A 23,673-nucleotide genomic window follows, 5' to 3' on the forward strand; every position below is an offset into this window, starting at 1 on the left:
CTTGGGCTGGGCTCTCAGTGGGCCCACTTTGAAGAGAGCTGACCACGCTGAGGTTGTTACGGCCATTATGACGCGCAAACACGATTTCTTAAAGAGGAACAATTAAAGGCCACTGAGCAGTGGGTTAGACTTTTCATTGCCTGAGGAAAAGAGAAGATGGAAGAAAAACTCTCCTACTCAGGTGCAGGCATTTGTTGTGAGAAGGAGTTGGGGGTGGGATTTGGAGCCGGAAGGCCGTCAACTGAGTGAGTCACTTGGCGTATCAGAGCCTCCGTTTCCCACCTGTAAACGTGAGATGAGGACAGTGAATGTGGCTCCCCACTGATTTGCACGTCCTCCTCAGGCGGGGGCCGCGCTAATCTTCTCTGTGTCCTTCCAGTTGTAGCACACATGCTGCTGAAGTGAGAACGTAGTTTTTTTTGCTGTTGTTGTTCGGAAGATCAGCCCTGAGCTAACATCTGCCAATCCTCCTCTTTTTTTTTTTTGCTGAGGAAGACTGGCCCTGGGCTAACATCCGTGCCCATCTTCTTCTACTTTATATGGGACGCTGCCACAGCATGGCTTGCCAAGCAGTGAATCGGTGCACACCTGGGATCCGAACCTGCAAACCCCAGGCCACTGAAGTGGAGCGCACGCACTTAACCACTGCGCCACTGGGCTGGCCCCTAGTTTTGTTTTTTAAAAGATAGTCTTTGGGGGAATAAACTTAACCAAGAAGGTAAAAGATTTGTACACTGAAAATAAAGACACAAAGAAATGGAAAGACATCTGTGTTCATGGATTGGAAGACTTAAAATTGTGAAGATGTCAATACTATCCAAAGTCATCTGCAGATTAAATGTCATCCCTACTAAAACCTCAATGGCATTTTTTTTTTTTTTGCAGAAATAAGAAAAATCTATCCTAAAAATCACATGGAATCTCAAGGGGCTCTGAATAGCCAAAACAATCTTGAAAAAGAACAACATTGGAAGACTCACATTTCTTGACTTCAAAACATATTACAAATTTACAAAACAGAGTGGTACTGGCATAAAGACACACATGTAGGTCAATGGAACAGAAGAGAGATCCCAGAAATAAACCCTAGTGTATACAGTCAAATGATCTTTCACAAGGGTGCCAAGACCACTCATGGGGAAAGGACAGTCTCTTCAACAAACGGTGCTGGGAAAACTGGACATCCACATGCAAGAGAATGAATTTGGACCCTTACCTTACACCATGCACAAAAATTAACTCAAAATGGGTTAAACATAAGACCTAAAACTATAAAACCCTAGAGCAAAACATAGAAGAAAGCTCCATGACATTGGATCTGACAATGATATCTTGGAGTCAACACCAAAAGCACGGGTGAGAAAAACAGAAATTAATGCATGGGACTACATCAAACTTTCCAACTTCTGTAAAACGAAGGACGCAGTCGACAGAGTGAAAAGGCAACCTATGGAGCGAGAAAATATTTCAAATCGTATGTCTGATAAGGGGTTAACACCCAAAATTTATAGGAAACTTCTACAATTCAACAACAAACCCCTTCCCCCCAAAAAACCTGATTCAAAAGTGAGCAAAGGACTTGAATAGACATTTCTCACAGGAGATATACGAATGGCCAACAGGCACATGAAAAGATGCTAAATAGCACTAATCATTAGAGAAATGCAAATCAAAGCCACAATGAGATAACATCACTTCACACCTATTAAGATGGCTGTTATCAAAGAGATGACAGACAACAAGTATTGGTAAGGATGTGGGGAAAGGGAACCCTTGTGCACTGTTGGTGGGAATGTAAAATGGTGCAGCCACAATGGAAAACAGTATGTCAGTTCCTCAAAAAATTAAAAATAGAATTATCGAATGATCCAGCAATTCCATTTCTAGGCCCAGGGACCATGAATCACAATACCCCAAAGAAGTGAAAGCAGAGACCTGAAGAGGTATGTGCACACCCACGTTCCTAGTAGCATTGTTCACAATGGCCCCGAGGCGGAAGAACTCAAGTTGCTCATGGACGGATGGATGGGTAAACAAAATGTGGCCCATCCATTCATTGGAACATTATTCAGCTTTTAAAAAGAAGGAATCCTGTCACATGCTATAATATGGATCAATCCTATGCTAAGTGAAATAATCCAATCACAAAAGACAAATAGTGTATGATTCCGCTTACGTGGAGCATCCAGAGACGTCCAACTCACCAACACAGAAGGGAGAGCGGTGGTTCCAGGGGCTGGGGAGGAGGGCAATGGAGAGTCGTGTTTAATGGGGACAGAGTTTCAATTTTGAGGATGAAAACGCTCTGGAGACCAGTAGCACGACATGAATACTGAACTGCACACCTGAAAATGGGTAAGATGTAAATTCTGTGTTATGTGTATTTTACCATAATTAGAAAATTTTTTTAAAAGCCCAAGATATTTCAACCTAAAGAGATTCCAAACTAAAATGGCATCTCAAAATGTGAGGTAATTTTCAGTAGAAACCAGGATTTTAAAGCTGGCTTACTGTTAATCTATGAGAAGCAAAAATGAATGTATGAGGAATACGGCAGTTCTGGGTGTTTCATGGCCACTAAAACACGCAGAACTCAAGGTACAGTTTCGTGAATAGTAATGAGTGTTCATATTTTAAGTCATGAAAAGATTTTTTTAATTGAATAAGGGCTCAAAAAAACCCCCATATTCTTAGACCAAATAAAACCTAATGGGCTTCATGGTTTCGAATCGCTTTGCATGACTCCAGGGCCCCCGAGGCCACTGTGACATCAGGGTGCCCACTGGGGAATAGGTCCTTTCCACCTTTGGGTCTTGAGATGCACAGAAAAGGTGAGGTAAGGTGAGGTGTCCTGTGTTTTCAGTGGGATTGTCATTCGGTTGTAGTGATGGGGGCTGGTGTGTCCAAAGGCACTGGGGCACACTCAACAGCACCTTCCCAGGTTGGGGGAGAGGAGGGACTCATAGCAGGACCGGGTGCCATTAACGCATCAGCACTGAGTTCACCACCTCCCCTGTACTGTCTGGTTCCCACCACAGCACATGAGATCCTGCGGCTGTCCGGTCAGTGGGTCTAGAGGGCTTAGGGAGCCAGTCCACTGGTGACAGCCGGTGACAGGGCCTGGGGTAAGTCAGACATTGTCTTTATGTGCTTTTGTCACTGTTCTCTGGGGAAGGCTGTGTTCCCATGCCTGGAAACATGGCTCTTAGGATCTTTTTTTTTTTTTTTTTGTGAGCAGATCAGCCTTGAGCTAACATCTGCCAATCCTCCTCTTTTTGCTGGAGAAGACTGGCCCTGGGCTAACATCCGTGCCCGTCTTTCTCCACTTTATATGGGACGCCGCCACAGCATGGCATGTCAAGCTGTGCGTCTGTGCGCGCCGGGGATCGGAAGCAGTGAACCCTAGGCCACCGCAGTGGAGCGGGCGCACTTAACCGCTTGTGCCACGGGGCCAGCCCCGGCTCTTAGGATCTTAGTGACTAGAGGGGTGAGCGGGGCGCCCCCGTTCTGCATGTGAAGAAACGGGCCCCGGAGCCCGTCCTGTGTTCAGCCGGGGCAGCGCCTGGAGAGTGGGCCCCGGCTTGAGGCGCAGACGCAGGCTCTCCGGAAAGAGCTGTCCACCCCGCCCGCGGCCTGACGCCTGGGAGTCGGAGGGCTGTGGACCCCGTGTTCGCGCCGCACGCCTGTCTGCGGTGAAGCGCCCGGCGGAGGCCGCTGCTCTCTGGGCAGCGCACGCTTCTGCCTGTTTCTCGGGTGACGCCGCGCAGGCCCGTTTCAGCCTTCTCGGCACTGCTGTGGATGCGGCCACCGCCTATCCCAGGGCCCCTCCCAAAGCTGCAGGGCTCTGAGAGGGGCCAGGGTGTGCCCCAACCCCGCCAGGTTCTGCATGGGTCTCTAGACACCGTCGTCTCTCTCATGCTGCCCGCCGGCTGTTGCAAGGGCTTTGAGCCATGCTACGAGGCCGACGGGCATGGTTCTCTGGGAGACCATGGAAGCGGTCAGGGAGGCGGTCGTAGCAAACCAGCACAGAGCCTCAGTGCAGACCACGGCAGACATCTACTTCTCACGTGTCCGCAGCCTTCAGAGGATCTGGGCTGGGCTGGGCTGGGCTGTCCCGCTGGTCTCAGGGGGCTCTGATCTAGGCTGTCCTGGCCGGAGTGCCTTAGCTGGAGCAGCTCTGCTGCACGTGTCTCTCATCCTCCTTCTAGGACCAGCGCGGGCACGTCCTTCTAAAGATGGCAGAGAAGATCAGGGCGCGGAGAGCGTTCCTGCCTCTGAGCGTGGCGTGGATGGGCACCTGCCACTCTGCCTCCTCGGTGCCCAGACGGTCCCAGTGCTTTGGTCTCGGAGCCCTGTTATCCTCTCACAATGACAGAAGACCCCAGAGAGCACTGGTTTACGTGAGTCTGTCCATCGATATCTACCGTGTTAGGAATTAAAACTAAGAAACTTTAACAATACTTATTAATTAATTTATTACAGAAGAACAACAATAAACCCATTACATGTTAACAAACATAATTAATACATTTTAATGAAAAATAACCATATTTTCTTAAACAAAAAACGTTACTGAGGAGAGTGGTATTATTTTACATTTTTGAAACTCTTTAATATCTGGCCTTTGGCAACTCTGTTCTTTTTTTTTCCTCCTCTTAATTTTATATAAAAACACTCTTTATTTCTCTCAAATTTTACCCACTAATGATGCCAATCATATCCTGGAACCTGAATTCATAAGCACAGGCTTATAAAAACCTGTCTTATGTAATTTACAGGAATATGTTTTATCATAAAAGCTTAGGCCATTTGTACCTGGCAAAGGCTTGGCTGTAATAATCTCTGTACCTATATTTAGTAGAAAATTAAGCCAGTTTTTCTGGGCACTTAGTGGTTTTCCATTTCACATTGTCTTGGTTAAACTTGGCTTTGGTTGTGCCGGATTTTGATCACAAGTATAAAAGTTATCATCTAATTAACTACTCCACCAACTTTATGATTTTTAAAAAAGGATTTTTTAATCAGAATGAGGCTGTGGACATACTGTGTCTATATTTTCCCATGTTCTTTTAAAAAACAAATAGATATATTTATGGAGAAAATAGGTAGATGTGGTTCGTAGAATTGCCCAGGTCAATGCATTGATAAGGTGGGCAATCTTAAGATTGACCAGTGGGTCATTATCAGTTATTATGGGCTGAGTGGGTCCCCCTAAAATTCACATGCTGAAGTCCTGACCCCCAGTATCTCAGACTGTGACTGTATTTGGAGATGGGGCCATTAAAGAGGTGATTAAGGAAAAATGAGGTCATTAGGGTGGACTCTGATCCAATCTGACTGGTGTCCTTATAAGAAGAGGAGATCAGGACACAGACACACACAGAGGGACGACCACTTGAGGACACAGGGAGAAGACAGTGTCTGCACACTAAGGAGAGAGGCCTCGGGAGACACCAGCCCTGCCCACGCCTTGATCTCGGACTTCTAGCCTCCAGGACAGAGAGAGTGTGTCTGTGCTTCAGCCCCCCATCTGCAGTGCTCTGTGGTGGGCGTCCCAGCAGACTAGTGCAGGGGTTAGTGTGAGCTCCAGCTGGGGCCCAGGGCTCTCTCCTCTCTGACGCTTCTCCTCTTGTGACAGATGCTGCTGGCAGCGCACGCACTATCCAGCCCCCTTCTCCTATGAGTAGAATTCTGCTCTTCTCAGGGAACGGGCTGCTTTGCTAACCTCTCGACTTTCTGGCTCCCTTTCAGCTCTAGACATGGCATACAGGCAGAGCCACCGGCGCAGATGCCCCCTCCTCAGACAAAAGACGGCACCTCCCTGGGAGGGACCCTCCACCTTCACTGCACGGTTCTGCTCTCCCGGGAACAGGGGTGCCCAGCAGGTTTCCGCCACAATAAGGCAACCATCCTGAAGATGGGTGCCTCATGGAACACGGGGCACGGAGGGATGGAAAGAGTGGCTCCCTGATGGCCTCGTGTCTCGCCCTCACCTATCCTCAGGCTTCCTCTTACGGGACAAATAACAATCTATTTAAGTCCACGTCAGACCACGTTTCTGTTACTTGTGCGAAGCCCGGTTATCACTGCCACGTGTCACGACTTGGGTAAATCACAGCAAGCCCACATCTCAACCTGGAGTAACGTGGAGTTGCTGGGAGAGGACAGATTCGGGATGCCGTCACAAAGGGAAACAAGAGAACCCACCGGGCTGGAATTAGAATAAATCTCCCAAGCAGGTGCATGAAGGGGAGGCATGGAAAGTTCTGAAAAGCTGAAATTTTGGAATTCCAACAATTCCAACTCTACTAGTACTGCAGCTAAATAGCAAGGGTGAAGAAGAAGCGAGAGTGCTAGGTGACGGAGATCAACGATGCCACCGTGCGGTGCCCTTCCACAAAGCTCGTTTGCCCTTAGGCTACAGTGATGGTCCCCGGCCCTCGGTAGCGCCGCTTTGTTCTAACCGGTCAGGCCGCAGGGGGCACTGCTCCACGCTGAGCATCGTAATTTCAGTGACCGAGACGGCGGTGTTCACCCATGGAGAGTGGCCAGGCCGGTGAGGACTTTAAGGGTTTGCACTGAAGGCATGAAGGCTGGGGCGGGAAGGACTCACGAGTCAGCTCAAGATGGGGAGAACTTTCCATCAGCAGGAGCTCTCCAAAACTGGCATGGGCTGCTTCAAAGAGCAGCAAGTTTCACCGCCACGGAGGTGCCCCGGCAGACCATGTGAGCCCATGTCACGGTGTCGTGGTGTAACAGTTAGATCTTAGGTTAGCATGAGGGAAGCCGTTTTAGGGAAAGGAAGTACTATTCTAACTGTTATCCTGACTCACTGGTCTCTGAGAATGCACTCTAGACTGCACGTAGACTGGATGATTAAACACCTCTCGCTTTTGCAAAATACATGATCTGCTAGTTCTGTGACACTTGCTCACATATATCTCCCAGGTGATAAGGATAACTTTGTTCTCTGAGTTCCCCAGGAACATGATGACCTCCAGAGAGAAAAACTCTGTGCTGGTACCTGTCACGGATGACAGAAGAAAGAGACAATGAGGTGCCTTAAAGTTTGTCACACTGGATGATGGACATCCCAAACCGCCCCCCCTTCCCTGCCCATTTCCCCTATATAACTGCCTCAAGATTCTGTATGACTTTAAGATGGTCCTTTAGGAGACTAGTCCGCCATCTTCTGATTGTGCTAGCTGATCGTATAAACTTTCCTTTCTCAACCACCGACTCACTTCAATTGATTGGCACTGGATTGTGGTGAGCAGAACAGGCCCCTTTTGCTCGATTACCATGGGGTGCAGCTCAGGCAGCAGTGCGGATGGTGCAGGTGACCCCAGGGTCCAGGCCTGGGACGGGCTGCCTACCAGGTGCTGGTCCCCTGGGCTGCTAACGCGGAAGTGCAATCCACTGCTCCGTTATGGAGATTCCTGCACATGCGGGGCCCTCGGCTGTGGCGATGGGGAATACAAGGACCAAACACGTTTAGGTCATCATACTTGCCATAAGGGGCATGTTCACGTGAGAAGACTGAGTGTTTCCAGAAGCCAGAGGTGGGTGCTGGACTGGACAACAGGGAGGGGGACTTTGGGATGATTCTGGGCTTCCGGAATGAGCGGGGTCCATGTAGAAGGGAAGGAAGGTGGAGGCTGCTCTCAGGCCCGGAAGAGCAGAAGGAAGGAGAGGCGGCCTCGGCGCTGCAGGCCTGCCCCTGGGCAGAGCTTTACCCTTGGCGCTGAAAACCAGTTCGGGAAGGTCGCCTGGGGTCAAAACTTGGAGGGCCTTGAGCCTCAGACGAGAGTCAACACTGTGACAAAGTCTATGGAGGTTACGAGCTTGAGGTTCTGAACGGGCTTTCTCAGGGGAGGAAATAGACTTCCCAAACCACGAGACCAGCACAAGGCAGGAGAAAGTGCTTGGCCAGGGGAGCCTGGGGTGCCCCCTGAGGGTTTCGAGGTTCACAGGAGGGAGGGTGGCTGGATGGAGAGGAGGATGTGGACTAGGTTTAAATACATTTTTCAATGGTTTTATCAAGGTCTAATTGACGTACCATAAAATCCATCCTTTTTAAGTGTATCCTTCCATGGTGTGTAACAAAGTTTTAAGGTTGTGTTCCATTACCACAATTCGGTTTTAGAACATGTACACCACCCCAAAAAGATCCCTAGTGTCTATCTGCAGGCACTCCCCATTCCTACCCCCAGCCCCTGACACCACTCACTCCGGTCTATCTCTGCAGGTTTGCCTGTTCTGGATGTTCAGATTAGTGGCATCACACGCCATGTGGTCTTTTGTGTCTGGCTTCTTTCACTCAGCATAGCGTGTTCGAGGTTCCTCTGATGTAGCACGTGTCAGCAGTTTATTTCTTTTTTATTGCCAAATGGTGATCCACGGTAAGGAGAAGCCACCTTTTACCTCTCCGTGCGTCAGGCGACGGCACTTGGGCCGTTTCCAGTCTGGGGCTGTTACGAACACTGATGCTGTGAACGTTCGAGTACGAGTCTCTGCGTGGACGTTGTTGTCGTTTCTCTTGGGCAGATACGTGGGAGCGCATCACTGGGGCTTCGATGACCGGGAAGCATTGGAGGAGTGAAGAGGCTGGAGAGGACCTGAAGGGGACACAGAAGCCCCGCGAGACTGGATGCCTTGAGTGTGACGTGGGAGAAGCCTGACAGCCCAGCCCTGGGGGTGCTCCACCGTCAGGGAGGTGACCGGCTCGGGCACGGCCAAATGTCCCGTGACTGGGAGCCAGGACGGGAGCGTGGGCTTGACCTCACGGGACACGGAGACTTCGGAGGCTCCTTGGAGGTGTGTGGAGAGCGAGAGAGCGTATCACCGGAGGAGAGGTTTGGTGGTGCGATGAGGAGAGAAGGCGGCGGTGGGAGATGGGGACTGCCGAGCTGGTCAGGACACCGCGAGCACAATCAGGAGGTTACGTCTGGTGGCCACACTGAGACTGGAAAAGAAGGAACAGGTCTGAAGCTCGCAGAAAACAGGCTGAGAAACCCTCATGTGGCTGTGGCTAAAGTTAGAAAATATTAAAGTTGAATTAGTGGTAACTCAGTGGTTCATCCCAACTAAAATCAGTTGTCCTACCTGCCAAAAGGCACTTTTTATTTCTTTAAAATTTTCCTTATCCGTATTATACCTGAAGACTACTCAGAAATAACTAAAAACTGACAAAATATGAATAAAATACTAAATTAAAACAGAATAAAATTTACAAGGGGCCCTGATTCTGACACCACATAGACAGTAAATGACTAAAAATTCTAAATGAGCACAGAAAATGTCTGTCATGTCAAATATATTAGTTCCAACAGTCTAATATATATACTTAATTAAAATAGTGAAGCCATCTGTCCAGAAGGCTTCTTGGTGAAACTTTAATTAGTTGTATCAGCTATATTATGTAGTAGGGAGAAGGGTCTTAAAGCTGATTTCTTCTTAGCAGATTTGGAAACTAGGAAAGCAAAACAAAAATATTTCTTCTGGTAACATTTGAGAAGAGAATGGGATGATACTGTGTCTCCTTGTTGGGTGTCTCTGCACAACCTCAGATGAACACTGAGCTGCAGACTTCGTGTTGCCTATCTGAGCGTGTGGGCCTGCCGTCTGCATTAGAGGTTCTGTTATACTGAGTTCAGATTATATCTGGTGGTTATAGTTAAGGAACATTCTTTTTTTAGAAACATCCTTTTTTAAAACATTGCTAGTTGTGATAAAAAACATATAACATGAAATTTGCCATCTTAATCATTTTTAAGTGTATAGTTCACTTAAGTATATGCAGACTGTTGTGCAACAGATGTCCAGAACTTTTGCATCTTGTAAAACTTAAACTCTGTCCCCATTAAACACTAACTCCATCCCCCCCTCCCCCAGCCCCTGGCACCCACCATTCTATTTTCCATCTCTACAATTTTGACTACTCTAAGTACCTCATATAAGGCGAATCACACAGTAATTCTCCTTTTGTGTCTAGCTTATTTTACTTATTGGAAGGTTCATTCTTGTTTTAGTATATCAGAATATCTTCCCTTTTTAAGGCAGAATAATATTCCATCATTGTATGGATCACATTTGTTTATCCATTCATCTGGCAATAGACACTGGGTTTGTTTCCCCCTCTTGGTTATTGTGAATAGTGTTGCTACCAGAAGTGGAATTCCTGGACATATGGTAATTCTATGTTTAATTTTTTTAGGAAGAGAACACTATTTCACTTATAGTAGATTTTAAATCGTGTAGTAACAGATCCCTGAGATTAACTGTTCGTTCAGGAGAAGTTTCTCTAAAGCCATTGAAGAAGTGAGCCAAACTCTCTATTTCCTTTTCATTCTAAAATACGATTGAGATAAAGTGGTAAAACAGAAAAAAATACTACTGTGGGCTTTGGGAGATGTGGTTCTTAGTCCTGGATCTCATACTCTCCAGTTGTATAACTTTGAATAAATCAGTTCACCTATTTGGGTCTCTGTTTTCCCACAGGTAAAGACAAAGAGGTTGGAATAAGTGATATTTAAAGCCCTGTTCAGCTCTAAACGTGCTATGAGAAAAGCTTCCAACTGAAGTGAATGAATAAACAATACTGAACTGACAGATTGCATGTTATTGCAAGATATCCAGAACTGTTAGGAAAGAACTAGACAAAGTTGAAACCAGGCTCTTTCGGGTGAGAAGAAGGCGAAAGCAGAATGAGGAACCACACTCTTCTAACAGGTAGGCTGCTGTGGCTGTGTGCTGTAACCACGGCTGGCTCCCAGAGAGTTCTGACACGACACGGGCAGGCGAGGAAGAAAGCCCCAACACGATCTAGGGCCAGAAATCTGAGTCTCATACACTGATCACCGTGGGCACAGTTACTGAAGCTGCTTCCGTGGACTTCTATGGAATCACATGGTTGTCAGCCAAATTGGTATTCAGGGACTATTTTCCTCCGTAAGCTTGGTATTGGAAAATTCCACTAGCCAGTTTCAGTCTTCTATTTATGTAAATAATCCATTTGCCTTTTGTCAAAGGCACTGGTATTCATTTTTTGTCATGTTTTGGACTAGCCATCATCTTTTTGGGTTTGGAGACAGTAGTAATAGCCCATAACTATTCTTCGTCCAGTATATCAAGATGATGTGGTTCTCATATCACAAGCCAGGGGTGGACTGGGAGTGTGTCATAAATGGCAGCTGACTTGTGTTGTGCTAGTCAAATGTTAGATAATCAACCCATAATACCATACTTCTGTAATACCTCTTTTTTAAAAAACTCTGAACAACCAATCTGTGACAGATTAGCTATTTTGAGCAAAGTCCTTTTCTTTTTCTTTCTTTTTTTTTTTTTGTGTGAGGAAGATCAGCCCTGAGCTAACATCTGCCAATCCTTCTCTTTTTGCTAAGGAAGACTGGCCCTGGGCTAACATCCATGCCCATCTTCCTCCACTTTATATTTCATGAATCTAAAATAATCCGTGGTTTCCCATTTTGCTGGAAATGAATTTGCCTTTGACATGAATGCCTGACTAATGACTATAGAATTAAGCTCCTGAGGATATTCTGTGGAATTAGGCTAAAAAGATTAACTTCCTACGTGATATCTGTATCCGTATTATTTCCTATTAGAAATTAATTACAGTGGTTTTCTGTTTTTTAGGATGTTGGAGGCAGTAACTGAATATAAATAAGAAAAACAAAAAGGAAATAAAGCGAAAACAAAGAGCAAAAAAGCAGATGATCATTTAATATGCAGACTGAATTTAAGCAAATTACTGTCTAGTCACAGATTTTCTGTATGGATAAATTTATGGGGAATATAATTAACTGACTGAACAGACACATAGCATCTTCATTTATTTCACAAATACCAGACTGAATGTGAATCGACAATGTACTAACTTACTCTTAACATCCAAACAATTTGGAAGTAATTGACTCTTTAGATAATAAGGTCCTTTGGGGTTTTTCTGTTTCCCCAAAGATGTCTTAATAAACATCAATTAGCGTTGCATAGGTCTACAGCTGTAGATGAAAATAATCTTTATTAATTCTTCTGTTTGTTGGAAGTTTGGATAAATGATTTGACTGTACCCATGCAGGCAGCAAACACAGGTGTGTCCTCTCTTAATGGTACTTGCTATATTTTAATTATGTTGGCCTTTCCCAGTTAAAAATAACTCTCATCACAAATTTTACCTTCTCCAGTGGGGCTTTCTAGATGATCCCAGTCCATACCACTGACTTTCCCTGTAGATTTCTCACAATACTTTTGCCTCCATACTTTTTGGCACTTTAGTTATTTTCATGGGGGTGCCTTGTACTATCATTGTGCTGTGCCCTAAAAATGTGATGTAAGATTGATCTCACCAGCAAAGCGTAAGCCCCTTCTTGGAAGTCATTCTGCTCTGGGCGTGTAATACGTACTAAGTAGAATGCTTATGGAGTTTGGTTAGGACCCTGAGATGAGTTACTCTCATTTGTGGGGGTGTGTTCTACCAAGATTGAAACAATCTCTTTTCTGTGTCAGTTAGGAATTGTGTCTGGGTATAGGTAACAGAGACCCTACCATAGTGTCTCAAGCAGCCAGGTATTTGTCAGGTTGAGGGCAGTTGGGGCTGGAGCAGCAGTTTGTCATGGCATCACACATGGAGTCCCACCTTTCTACTACTCTCTTCCTTGTGAATGCCTCATGGCCACAAAGTAGATGCTCCACCTCCTGCCTCACGTCCACTTTCCCCAGAAGAGGGAGGAGCGGAAGAAGGAAAAGAAGGAGAAGGAGAAAGAGGAGTAGGAGGAGGAGAAGGGGGAGAAAGCACAAGGAAAGAAGGAGACCACCTGGATCAGGAAAGTAAAAACTTCCCAGAGATCCCCGTTAACTCTTGCTCTTAGCTAGCTGGCTGTAGTGATGTCACACTGACAATGCCAGTCACAAGGGAAGCTGGGAAATGCAAGTTTTTGAAAAAAGTCTGTGTACCATGCTGCTCTGAGAAGAACTGGGATTCTTTCAGTAAGTAAAGAGGTGTGGAGTGAGGTTCCCATCAGCCACGTGGTGGGACTAGGAAGAGGGCAGTGACCCAGGAGAGACCCCGAGGCCTTCTAGGGAAAGAATATCTGCTTTGGGGCCTGAGGACAGAGGTGGCACAAGCAGCCAGGCACAGGATTGTGCCTGAGGGGACACGGGGTTCTCCGAGTGCAGAGGCCCCTGGTGCATCACCAAGGGCCTTCTCGGGGAGGAGCCGCTGTGCTGCGGCGGGAGCAGGGGCAGGGAGGGGCTGCAGAGTCTGCGCTGTGGGCACGCGCAAACAGCCCCTCTGAGGCGGAAGGCACGTGGCGTCGGGTGGTCCTACCTCCATGTTTGTGACCTCCGCTCACAGTCCAAGCCGACGGGCTGGCCTCTGCACAGGGAGCAGACCCAGGCACACGTAACGACAGGGTTCCTGCGGCCAGGCCAGGTCGGGGTTCCAGTGCTTCCGACTCCCTGATGTCTCCGTGGGCTTTGACCCGGGTGCTTCAAGGAAAAACGGATTATAGCAAGGTTCTCATTTTCTGAGAGGAATGAATAACTTTGATGTTGATTTTGGATCTCAGATGTAGAACTTGAATTAGTCGTACGCTTCAGTCCACAGCACGCTGTCGGTGTTGGCCGTGCAGGGTCCCTCTCTCTTCTCCTCTCTCTCTGCTATCACTTTATCTATCTACCTCTGTCATCCATCCATCCTTCTAGGCAGCCAGCCAGCCAGCCAGCCAGCCAGCCAGCCAGCCAGCCAGCCAGCCATCCTATCTATCTATCTATCTATCTATCTATCTATCTATCTATCTATCTATCTATCTATCTATCTCTATCATGTATCCATCCATCCATCCATCCATCATCCATCCATCTATCTATCCATCTATCCACTGCCTCTAGTTTTCAGGTCTCATGCCTCTCCCCTGCCTCCCATGCCAGAAATATTTATGTTTACTTTGAAGGGACCTAGCCCTTTTTGCAATCCCTGTTCCAGAAGGTGGATGTTTTCATATTTACTGAAAGCTTCTTAGAGAAAACTGCTTGTTTATAGTGATTTTTATGCTGTGTTTACCTTATTAAGGAGCAAAGTGCTGACTTGGTGCCCAGGCGGGCGCTGAAGCATCTCAGTGTCTGAGGGGGCTGAGCAGGGTGGGTGCGGCTTCCAAGCGCGTTTGCCTGGCTGACCAGGGAGCGTCAGTCTTGTGGAGCGTTAGCTGAGAGCAGGCTGCTCACTCCCACTGTCCCAGGGAGAAGGGCCATGTTGGGCGGACTCTGCCCCCTGTCCCCAGCACCTTTCCAAAATCTCTTTGGCTCCTGTATTGCTCTCCTATATCGCCCTCTTACAGTTAGCTCCTTGAAGAAGGTGAAGAAAGGCATAGTGCTGGCTGAGGGGCTGTGGGAGAAGAGGTGCAGTGGATCCTGTCCATGCGGCCGGGGGCCGGAGGCCCTTGTAGCACCACATCCCATTCCCAGAGACCTGGACTCAGAGTGTCTAGTGTGAAGCTCTCCAGGTGATTCCGACGTGGCCTGCAGACCAGAGCCTCGAGTGCCGAACTCACGTGGAGATGCTGATGTGCAGTGTCCTAAGCATGGCCTCCAGGAAATTGAGCCCCTCCTCCAAATACATGTGTGATTTAATGTTAAAAAGAAACACCAGAGCCAAACACACGAGAAATCTGTCTCAAGCTCATCACTCATCATATTCATGAAGTAAGTCATGTGAATCCTTCTGGACTGTGTTTGAACCAGAGATCCCTTGAGGCTGCCCGCCCACCCTCCTTTCAGTCTCGGTTGTCCTGTTTGCTGAGCGCTTGCTGTGGCCAGACACCAGCTTTCTCAGTCAGTCTGGGCATCTTGTAGTTGTGTCTTATTTTACACAAGGGCAAAGTGAGGAGTGGCATAGCTCAGGATCTTGGCCAAAGGCACGACCTGGTGAGTGGAAGACCGGGGACTCAAACCACGTGCAACTTGCCTCGCTCCTCTGAGGGCAGCCAGAGAGATGAGGCCCAGAGGAGTCCAGCATGGAGCGTGCAGCCTCCAGAGAGGACTAGGGAAGGGTCAAGTCTCCTGTTGATGGACACGCTCGCCTGTGCTCATTAAAGCATCAGTTACACCATGTTTCATGGTAAGTTTAACCAGTTGCCATTTTTTTCTACTTAATTTCAATTCCTAGAACATAGCTCCTAGAATCCAAGCACAAGTGTCTCCCTTCCTTGTCAGTCTCTGTAGCAGATCAAACAATATAAACTAGATCCCTCAGTCAGGGCCCACTGCATAGTCTAGAGTGAGTCTGGCACACACACATCTGATGTATAAATATATACGCTTCTCTTTCGACGATTCTCATCGCCACCCTCTGTCCGGCCTGACAGCCTCATGGCCTGCACTTGGCCAGGACCGTTTGTGGGGAGGTGCGGTGCTGCCCGGTTCTCGTCCTCCTCCCTCGGGATCCCAAGGACTACTCAGGAAAGAAGCACACAGGCCTGTTACCTCCCCGAGGCTTCTCCACGCGGCTGCAAAGAGGAGGCAGCCCGGGCAGATGGGAACTCGCTCCCCATCTGCAGTCCACGACTCTTGGCTGGGTTCCTTACCAGGACCCGGGCAGGTTTCTTGGAGGTAAATGCCCAGTTTGGGAAGCTTTTTGTTGCCGAGGCTAAGACAGACTTATGTAAGACAATGTGCATGAGGGACCCAGGTGGCTGACAGTGCAGCACGGGGGTCCCTGAGCTCAGCGTGTGCAGTGCCCTTAGGAAGAAGGTTCTCATTCTTGACTGGAGTTACAGAGACAGGTCTATGGGGGGTAGGGGACGTGGAGTTGAGAGGGGCCTTGAAAGAGGGTGGGAAGTTGGCAACATTTGAGATGCAAACGTCAAATAAATGTGTTCCGCACTCTCTCTGTTTCCTTGGCAGAGCACAAGTCAGGCGCCAGCCGTGTACTGACGAGGAGGGTCCACAGCATGAGCCTCCACTGTAGCCCCAGACAAGGTGTGTCTGCTTTCAGTGTTTCTCTCTCTCCCTCCTCCCCTTCTCCTTCCCTCTGCCCCTTGCCTTTCTTTCCTTTATAGCTGTTTGTTGAACTCCTACCCTGTGACAGGTGGACACCTACCCTGCGACTGGTGGACACCTACCCTGTGACAGGTGGACACCTACTCTGTGACAGGTGAACTCCTACCCTGTGACAGGTGGACACCTACCCTGTGACTGGTGGACACCTACCCTGTGACAGGTGAACTCCTACCCTGTGACAAGTGAATGCCTGCCCTGTGACAGGTGGACGCCTCCCCCTCCTACCCTGTGACAGGTGGACACCTCCCCTGTGACAGGTGGACACCTCCCCTGTGACAGGTGGACACCTCCCCTGTGACTGGTGGACACCTACCTTGTGACAGGTGGATGCCTACACTGTGACAGGTGGATGCCTACCCTGTGACAGGTGAATTCCTACCCTGTGACAGGTGGACGCCTACCCTGTGACAGGTGGACATCTACCCTGTGACAGGCGAATTCCTACTCTGTGACTGGTGGACACCTACCCTGTGACAGGTGGACGCCTACCCTGTGACTGGTCGACGCCTACCCTGTGACAGGTGGATGCCTACCCTGTGACAGGTGGAAAAGTGAACCATAGACAGACAAGGTGTGTGCTATTATCACACCACAGTTCCTGTGTTTGCTCTTTACACATTTTTGGATGTAAAACCTTCTGCCTCTGCCAGTCCGGAGTGGGGTGAGAGGCTTTCTTCAAGGCCACAGGACTGAGGGCCACGGCATAGGAAAGAATCTAGATTGATTTTCCTTGATTAATTCTGACTCATGATCTTTTCTCAGAAAGGCACCTTAATTTTAGAGAACTTGGCACAGATCAAAGCCTGAGCCTCTAAGAGCCTTTCTGGTGAGAAACTGCAAGTCACCTCTCCTGAAAGTCAGTGATTAGAGGGCAAATTTTAACCATCACCCCTGCTTTTGTTCACTCAGCTCTTCTCTCTTCAAGTGTAGGAGGTCTGTCATTTTGCTCATTTGTAAAGAGCTTTGCTTGTTTATGATTCCTCCATAGGACTGTCTCCACAGAAAACAGAAGAGTGGGTTGGAGGGATTCAGTCCTATAGAATGGATTCAGTCCCTGTGGGAGCAATTCAGTCCCTGTAGGAGGGATTCAGTCCCTGTAGGAGAGATTCAGTCCCTGTAGGAGGGATGCAGTTCCTGTAGGAGGGATTCAGTCCTATAGAATGGATTCAGTCCCTGTAGGAGGGATTCAGTCCTACAGAATGGATTCAGTCCCTGTAGGAAGGATTGAGTCCCTGTAGGAGAGATTCAGTCCCTGTAGGACGGATTCAGTCCCTATAGGAGGGATTCAGTCCCTATAAGGATTCAGTCCCTGTAGGAGGGATTCAGTCCCTATAGCTCCCCTAAGAGCGTGTGAGATGATCAGTTCCAAAAGGCAGAGGTATGAAGCAGATAGAAAATAAAAAGTGTCTCCCCTAGGGGTAGTAATTTTGGCTGGTGGGTCAGGTGGGATGGTGGGGCACCTGTGAAGAGAGGCAGAGATGTGGACACAGAGCACGGGTCAGAGGAAGTGGCTCACAAAGTTGTTGGGTCTGAGTTGTCCGGCAGTCTGTGTGTAGCCCTCCTGGCGATGTTCAGTAGAAACGGTGGGCTGTGGAGAGAGAAGTTTCAGGTGCATTGTCAGTGGTCCCAATGCCTTGCCCTTCCCTGCAGTCACCCTTCAAATAACCTTGGGGTGGTCCCCCACCCCCAGACCTGTCATGTGGCTCGCTTTGTCCACCATTGTGCTCTTGTCCCTTGGCCGTGGTGTGGAGTATGCCAGGGGTAGCCTGCTGGAAGGGAGGCACGTGGGACAGGGCTGAGTATCCAAGTTACCCCTGCTGGGGCATCCCCTACTGGCCATCAGCCAGCCAATCCCAGCCAAGGTGAACAGAACCTCCTAAGCCACCCCCAGTGGATGCGCGGGAGCCCAGCTGAGATCAGCTCCACATTGCGGACTCCTGAGCTGAATAACTGTTTCTTGTTGAATCCAGCCCCTGGGGTTTTGCGGTGCTGCATTATTGCAGCAAAGGCTGGCTGATGCAGGGGCAGCCGCAGACTGTGCTGGAAGAGGTTGCCTTCTCTGTCTGGGTTTTGGTTTGAATTGCAATCCTGGAGACTGTAAATGTTTTTAAGTATTAAAATCCCAAGTGCCCAGATGGAGCGAGATGTTCTTCCTTTATTAATGGAGAACCAATGCCAATAGCTTCTTCATGATCAACGCCATTTTCTGATGTCTGTGACTCATTAGTCAGTGAGCACATTTAAGCTGCAAGAAATGTCCATTGAAAACGTGGGAGCGGGCGGAGGTGGGAGCTGTGGAAAGAGCGCTGATGGGGTCAGCGGCAGGGTTTTCTTGTTTGTGTTGTTTGTTCTGGGAAACGGGGGCTGGTCTATGTAATCTGTGAAGTCTCGGTAGCTGTAGATAGGGGCTTGAAAGGTGAATTTTTGATTCTCTCAAAGGACCAATTCTGCAATGCATTAACAAAATCCTACTAAAACGGACGTGAATCAGACTCTCCGGAAGCGTGTGGACTCTCAGGAGATGTGGCCTGACCCTCAGGGTACATCAAACTCCCCCAGTGCTCCAAAGAGTAGGATGAGGGGCAGGAATCTGTGACTCCTCCCGAATCTAGGCTGCAGCAGCACGTAGCACGGTGCCCGGCACATAAGTAGGCGCCGAGCAAGCGCTGCTTACACGCCTCCCCACCCCGCTCTGATTTCTTGTCTTCATCCCACGGCCCGAAACATCGCTTGACTATGGTTTTCGTGGTTTGCGTCTGAAGGTTCATCACAGTTTTGTTTGTGGCAAAGAGCATTTAGCCATTCTGGGCTCTTGTGGAGTGCTGGGCTTTGCCTGTCCCAGGGAATGCCCCGTGGGTCAGGGAGGGTCCCAGGCCTCAGTACCAGGTCTGGTGAATGACAGACGGGTAAACAGAGGCTAACTGTACAACAGGGCTCGTGTATGAGGAAGGTGTCAGCCAAGTGCCCTGTGGACACATGGGAGCCATCAGCAATCCAGGGACTCGGGGGTCTCTCCAGTCAAGGCATCTGTGGGGGTCTCGAAGGATGAGGCCGAGTTCGCAAGGCTCAAGGAGATGGGAGGGCACACTTCAAGGTGGGGAGGGACGGCCAGGAGAGTTGGTCCAGACTGTGAAGGTCTCTGTCTCCCATGTTGACAAGTTTGGTCTCTATCCATCCCTCCCAGACCGGAGGGTCTATATGAGAGTGATTAATCAAGAAAATGGCTTTTTGGAGGTCTTCACTCACAAAGGGACTTTTGTGCTTCCACAGGCCCTGGGCCTCTGGTCACAGGGGAGCAGGCACTGAGCAAGTGTCCCAGGGAAAATTGCTGCCTGGAGCCGGGAGGGGCTGTCTAGGGATGGGAAGGGCTGTCTATTGGGGGATGGGAAGGGCTGTCAGGGGATGAGAAGGGCTCCCCGAGCTGACCCTGGAGGCAGAGGATGGGCTGAGTTGAAGGAAGAGGAGAGTGAGGAAGAGGATGGGTCAGGCAAGAGATGTTGGGCTTAAAAGAAGTTGGAACCCCGGGGCTGGAGAAGAGGGGATGGGCCCGCGGAAGTTCAGCTTGCTGCAGTCTTTTCTCTGAGAAGCCTCCTCACAGTGAGTTTAGTGAGGCGAAAAAAAAAAAAAAAAAAAACTTTTCCAAATATAAAGTCAGGAGAAAGTTCATAGATCCACGTTCTTAGAGGTGAAAGAGGAGTCTGGAAGGGACCCCCAGGCAGGGAAGGAAGAGGGAAGCACTTCCCCCATGTCGCATACTCTACACATGGCATCCCATGGACTTTCCACAAAAACCAACCAGGTGGGCGGTGGGACTCTAGCAGAGGGTGTCAAGGGCTCAAGGTCTCCTCCATCCGCATCCGCGTCCCAACATCTTCAGGCCCGGTCCTCACACCTCATTCTGGGGGGTTTCTTCTTCTCGGCTGCTAACGATGATCTATTACAAATTTAACAAAGGGAACAACATCCCTACCCCTCAGATGATTGACTGATTCACTTTAGAGTTTGTCTGTATTTTTCAAAACCCTCTTTAGGTTTTAAATTGATTAGATAGTTCTAATAGACCATGAGCTTCCCTGAACCAATGGAGACATTATTTGTGACTATCAATAATTATTTTCTTATTAATGTAATTAAAGATCTCATTCTTTCCTATGTAGTAGCCTAGGAGAAATACATCTTCCAATTATCTTCACTTTCAAGCTCTTTTTTTTTCTTCAAAATATCTCTAATTATCACTCTTGCTACAAGTATAATCAACTTGCATAAATTAGATTCTATTCTTAGCCTTGGTTTAGTTATGCCCCCATCTTTTTTCTAGCACTTTGTATGTTATGGTGACAAATTCTAAGCTAACACATCTATTCGACACACAAACGAAACTGAAAGGCCCAAACTAACATCATGTATTTACGGAGAATTTGCCTCAGAAGAGTCAAAACACACAGAAGAATGAGGATGAATTTCTCTGCCACACGATGCAGCCCCCCTGCCCCGCCCCGCACAGTCTGCCTCTGGACTTAACGCTGTTGTCCTGACTCGATTGTCCTTCTCTTTCCCCTCTTTGCTGACCCTAGTGTTTGTTATGTTTGAGTAACCGGGACTCATTAGTGGTCCAGTCCACGTTTACCTGACACCTACTGTGTGCTGGGCGGTTTCCAGGTCACGGGAGCCAGAGGGGAGGTGCATCGTCTTCCTCCCCTGACAGCGCTTGTGAGAAACACTGACTCCCGTCCAGACAGCGGCGGCTTATCGTTGAGTCTCCATAGCGTAGATCCCGAGACCAGGAGGAGCCACAAAGAAACCGTGGGCTGCGGGGCAGGGGGAGGAGAGGGGTTCTGAGCAGTCTGGGGCTAGGCCTTGGGGCAGGGCCTGGGGGGTGGGAGGGTGCCCAAATTGGGGCCCACCTTTCGGGAAAAATGATCTCCGTTCCTGGACGAAGAGCCAGGTGCCAGGGCCCAGCTTCATCACTCCTGATGACTGCGCACGGTGTTCCCTCATCACGAAAACCGCTGAGAACTACTTAGGGCTATTTGTGGAGCTGGTGGATCTGACAACAGCATTTGACTCAATCTGCAGAACTCGAGAACCACATGGAACCGCTCTATAAATCCTCTGTTCTTAAATGTTTCAGAACGCCGCTGTTGAAATAACTGCAGCAGGGGCAGTCTGAAGGACGATGAAACAGTGACCAGCATCACTAACAAAACTGTTAGTCCCCGGCGACACAGCACCTGCCGTGTGCACAGCCTCTGCGAGGCCTGGTGAACAGTGTCTGTCCTTCTCGCACCTTGGGCGGGGGTGTGGTGTATCTTCATGTCTGTTTTATGCGCCGGGCTGCAGAGACCCCGGGAGCTTGTGGAGGTTGGAGGGTGGTTTGGAACAGACCCGTCCTCTGTCATGCTGCCACAGCACAGGCCCCTCTGCTGCGGTCCTTACGCGGCATCCTGCCAGGTTCTGCTCTCTGGCTGTAGCAGAAGGCCGGCGAGCATCGCTCCTGCTGATGGCATGGCGGTGTGGCCTTTAATTAGGAGCCGCCCTCAGGAGCCTTTGGACCCACCGGCTAGGTAGGCCTGGAGGCACAGCACAGCATCGATTACATCTCAAAAAGGATTTTTGTAGCTGGAAGGCATGTGTCACCACATAAATGGCTGTTCTTAAATTAGGATTTCCAGCAGATTAGTTCATTCAGCTATTTGGGGGCACTCAGCTTGATGACTTCACCCATTTGCGCTCCTTCAAGTTTGCGATTACGTAAGGACTGAGCTGTGTCTGCCTTAAGCCGTGTTTAAAGTTACGTCGGCTTCCTGTCAGGAGGTGGGGTCTCTGCCCCGAAACCCCAGTGCTCAGCCTCGGACCCCCGACTCATCCTTTACGCAAGTCAGGAGTCTGGTTGCCCTGGCAACCGTCTCCGCAGGCCCTCCTGGGTTCTCGCCTCTGTCTCGTCCCTCACTGCGGCAGAAGGAGCAGCTCGTTCGCAGGGGCCTCTCTCTCTCCAGATGGTGACGCAGCTGAATGAGGGCAGAGAAGTCTGGACCCTGCGTGCACGGGGGCTGCGTCACAAAGCACCACACTCCACACCGATCAGATGACAGAAACCTGCCATCTCAGTCCTCCAGGCCGAGGTCTGAGACCCAGGTGTGTGCAGGGTTGGCTCCTCTGGAGCTGTGAGGGAAGGACCTGTCCCAGGCCTCTCTCCCTGGCTGTCGATGGCTGTCTTCATCTTCACGTGGCGTTCTCCCTGTATGTCTGTCTCTGTGTCCACATTTCCCCTTTCTGTAAGGACACCAGTCGTGTGGGATTAGGTCATCCATGTGACCTCATCTTCACTAAGACATGTGCAACAATCCTGTTTCCAAGTGGGGTCCCAGCCTGAGGTGCGAGGGGTCAGGACTTGAGTATGCAAATCTGGGGAGACACAATTCACTCCACAACAGACCCCAGTGCCAAGCACAGTGCTCGAGGCCTCAGGGAACATTTGCAGGGGTGGGCGTCTGAACCCAGGCCATCTGGGACTGGCTGAGGAGGCTGGAGGAGCGCCCTGCTGCCCTCTGCCCTTGCATGCACGGTGGCCTCGCCTTCCACCTGAGATTTTCATTGACATGGCGCTCCTCAGGCTCCCCCCTTCCTAAGGCGGCTACTGAAAAGTGTGAGTCCTGCCCTGACCTCTCCACCTCCAACCCTCTGCGCCTCACCAGACCCGGAGCGCCAGAGCCCGACGCCCGGGACTCCCCGGCTCTTCTCTCTCTGTCTGTCTCTCTGTCTGCCTGCCTGTCTCTCTCTCTGTCTTTTTCTTTGTCTCTCTCCGTGTTTCTCTGTCTCTCTGTCTCTGTCTCTCTCTCTGTTTCTCTGTCTCTCTCTGTCTCTATCTCTCTGTCTCTGTCTCTCTTTGTCTCTGTCTGTCTCTCTGCCCCACATTCATCCGATCACCCAACCCTAGGGAATACACCCTTCTAGAATCTGCTGTATCCCCCATCGCACGTCCTTCACCACTCCCACCCAGGTTTCAGTGGTAGCTATCACAGTTCCCATCACCAGCTGTCTTGCCCCGCCCATCTGACCCATCCTCACCGGTCCCCAGACTGAGCTCGCAAAATGCGGGTCTGCACATCATCTTCTCCTGCTTGTGTGCCATCCGAGCCCCCTGGCCATTGCGTTCCTCTCTTCCCCCCACCTCATGGAGCTCCAGGGCCCACCTCCCCAGGCGGCCGCCCACTCTCAGGCCCACCTCCTCTCAGAGTCTCCAAGTGACCGTGCCTTCTCCTCTCCCGCCGTCGGATGAGAGCCCCAGCCTGGCGCCGCTGCAGACTGTCTGACCGACTTGCTGATGAATGTCCAGGGGACCATGAGCTCCTTGGGGCAAGAACAGACCCTACCGGGTTTGTGCCCCGAAATGTACTCACCTCCATTCAAAGCAATGTCCAGACACTTGTTTAGAGTAAGCCGGACATGCTCCATGAGGACTTAACAGCCTGCTCCCGCTCAGCGCTTAGGGCCAGCCGAGCCGACGTGGCTCCCAAAGAAATAAAACCCGCGGTGGCACAGCACACTCCAGCACAACACGCTCTGACACAGCACGCTCCGACACAGCACGCTCCGGCA

The 23,673-nt window shown here is 49.6% G+C and overlaps 1 non-coding gene across 1 annotated transcript; it reads right to left on the minus strand.

Moving 5' to 3' along the window:
* Window positions 1-302: 302 nt before the first annotated feature.
* LOC147918344 (U6 spliceosomal RNA) lies at window positions 303-409 on the minus strand. The gene has a single exon (XR_015553546.1). It is a non-coding gene; the product is annotated as a U6 spliceosomal RNA (small nuclear RNA).
* Between the last annotated feature and the right edge of the window lie 23,264 nt (window positions 410-23,673).

Source organism: Ceratotherium simum, chromosome 1, assembly GCF_057802395.1.
Source record: "Ceratotherium simum simum isolate JZ-2026a chromosome 1, ASM5780239v1, whole genome shotgun sequence".
Classification (NCBI taxonomy): Eukaryota; Metazoa; Chordata; class Mammalia; order Perissodactyla; family Rhinocerotidae; genus Ceratotherium; species Ceratotherium simum.